We start from the raw sequence: 3,326 nt of genomic DNA on the forward strand, positions 1-3,326 counted from the left end.
ACAACTCGTGTGTACTTCTATAGACATACCTTGGACTCGCATATGTTTCTGTTGTACCACTCTGAGAGATGTAATATGAGTGGAACGGTGTTTCACTTGTGTTATGTCAACGACTTGTGTACTACACCATGCAGTGGTACGCTGGGTCATCACAGAGTTCTTTACCTAGCTTATAGACATGGTTAGGGAAGTTGAGATCGTCAAAACCCGGGGGTTACTTAACATAAACCTCGTCGTGCAAATAACCATTAAGAAAGGTTATGATGTGAAGCATATTCAAGAAGGATACGAGTGGACTCAAGGCGAGCCATGGGAGCATAAGTTTCACCAAAGTAAATTCCTTCAATTTGGGGGAAACCTTGAGCTACCAATCTTGCCTTGTTCCTCACAATAATTCCATTCCCATATTTCTTATTCTCGAATATCCATTTAGTGCATATAACATGGCGACGCTCCTTTGGATTCTATACTAAAGTCCACACTTTGTTGCGCTTGAATTGAGTTCATCATGCATAGCATCCAACCAATCCGGATCTTCAAAAGCTTCAAATAATTTCCTTGGTTCCACCAAGGAGATGTAAGAATGATGATTGCTAAAGCTAGCCAATTGCTTCCTTGTTGATACTTTGCCTCTTACATCAACTATAACCTTCTCATGAGTGTGTTGAGGAATTTCCAAATTCCTTTCTCTTCTAGCAAGATGATGTGTTTCAATCTCTTCCTTGGACCTTTTAGTCCTTGGAGGGATCACTTGATCAAGTTGAGCTTGCTCAATTTCTTGAGTTTGCTCATCATCATGAGCTTGATCTAGGACATCATTTGGCGAACCACCATCACCATTGGGTGAATCATCATCATCATCCTTCCTTGATTGATCTTGTCCTTGATATTGCTCACTAGAGGGAGGGTGTTGTGCTTGTTCTTTGGCTGGTGCATCATTGGCTTCAAGATTTGGAGCTTGTTGGTGTTGTCAGGATGAGGGCTCCACAATAGTAGAGCATAGTCCATCCCGAGTCGCCATAACGTGTCCCTCAACGCGGCGGAAAAATCCCACACCCATTCTTTCTATGGAGTCTTGAGGTATTTCATCATGTGCACAAACATCAACTTGCTCCACTTAGGAGCCTTCATTTTCATCAAACACCACACTACAAGAATGAACAACTTGCCCGGAGGCTTTCTCATAGATTTTGTAAGTGTGGGATTTGGCACTGATGACGCGTAAAGCACACGCCCGTTGGGAACCCCAAGTGGAAGGTGTGATGCGTATAGCAGCAAGTTTTCCTCGATAAGAAACCAAGGTTTATCGAACCAGAGAGGAGTCAAGAAGCACGTTGAAGGTTGATGGCGGCGGGATGTAGTGCGGCGCAACACCGTGGATTCCGGCGCCAACGTGGAACCCGCGTAACACAACCAAGGTACTTTGCCCCAACGAAACAAGTTGAGGTTGTCAATCTCACCGGCTTGTCGTAACAAAGGATTAGATGTATAGTGTGGATGATGATTGTTTGCAGTAAAACAATGAGAACAAGTATTGCAAGAGATTGTATTCAATGTAAAAGAATGGACCGGGGTCCACGAGCTCACTAGAGGTGTCTCTCCCATAAGATAAATAGCATGTTGGGTGAACAAATTACAGTCGGGCAATTGACAAATAGAGAGGGCATGACAATGCACATACATGATATAATGAGTATTGTGAGATTTAATTGGGCATTACGACAAAGTACATAGACCGCTATCCAAGCATGCATCTATGCCTAAAAAGTCCACCTTCAGAGTTATCATCCGAACCCCTTCCAAGTATTAAGTTGCAAACAACGAGACAATTGCATTAAGTATGGTTCGTAATGTAATCAATAACTACATCCTCGGACATAGCATCAATGTTTTATCCCTAGTGGCAACAAGCACATCCACAACCTTAGAACTTTCTCGTCATCGTCCCAGCATTTAATGGAGGCATGAACCCACTATCGAGCATAAATACTCCCTCTTGGAGTTAAGAGCAAAAACTTGGCCGAGCCTCTACTAATAACGGAGAGTATGCAAGATCATAAACAACACATAGGTAATAGATTGATAATCAACATAACATAGTATTCTCTATCCATCGGATCCCGACAAACACAACATATATCATTACAGATAGATGATCTTGATCATGTTAGGCAGCTCACAAGATCCGACAATGAAGCACATGAGGAGAAGACAACCATCTAGCTACCGCTATGGACCCATGGTCCAGGGGTGAACTACTCACTCATCACTCCGGAGGCGACCATGGCGGTGAAGAGTCCTCCAGGAGATGATTCCCCTCTCCGGCAGGGTGCCGGAGGCGATCTCCTGAATCCCCCGAGATGGGATTGGCGGCGGCGGCGTCTCTGGAAGGTTTTCCGTATCGTGGCTCTCGATGACTGGGGTTTCGCGACGAAGGCTTTAAGTAGGCGGAAGGGCAGGTCAAGGGGCGTCACGTGGGGCCCACACAACAGGCCGGCGCGGCCAGGGCTTGGGCCGCGCTGCCCTGGTGTGTCGCCACCTCGTGGCCCCACTTCGTCTATCCCTCGGTCTTCCGGAAGCTTCGTGGCAAAATAGGACCCTGGGCGTTGATTTCTTCCAATTCCGAGAATATTTCCTTACTAGGATTTCTGAAACCAAAAACAGCAGAAAACGAAGAATCGGCTCTTCGGCATCTCGTTAATAGGTTAGTGTCGGAAAATGCATAAATACGACATATAATGTGTATAAAACATGTAGATATCATCAATAATGTGGCATGGAACATAAGAAATTATCGATACGTCGGAGACGTATCAGCATCCCCAAGCTTAGTTCTGCTCGTCCCGAGCAGTAAACTGATAACAAAGATAATTTCTAGAGTGACATGCCATCATAACCTTGATCATATTATTGTAAGCATATATAATGAATGCAGCGATCAAAACAATGGTAATGACATGAGTAAACAACTGAATCATAAAGCAAAGACTTTTCATGAATAGTACTTTCAAGACAAGCATCAATAAGTCTTGCATAAGAGTTAACTCATAAATCAATAAATCAAAGTAAAGGTATTGAAGCAACACAAAGGAAGATTAAGTTTCAGCGGTTGCTTTCAACTTATAACATGTATATCTCATGGATATTGTCAATGTAAAGTAATATAACAAGTGCAATATGCAAGTATGTAGGAATCAATGCACAGCTTCACACAAGTGTTTGCTTCTTGAGGTGGAGAGAGATAGGTGAACTGACTCAACATAAAAGTAAAAGAAAGGCCCTTCGCAGAGGAAGCATTGATTGCTATATTTGTGCTAGAGCTTTGG

Source organism: Lolium rigidum, chromosome 3 (assembly GCF_022539505.1).
Source record: "Lolium rigidum isolate FL_2022 chromosome 3, APGP_CSIRO_Lrig_0.1, whole genome shotgun sequence".
In the NCBI taxonomy this organism is placed as follows: Eukaryota; Viridiplantae; Streptophyta; class Magnoliopsida; order Poales; family Poaceae; genus Lolium; species Lolium rigidum.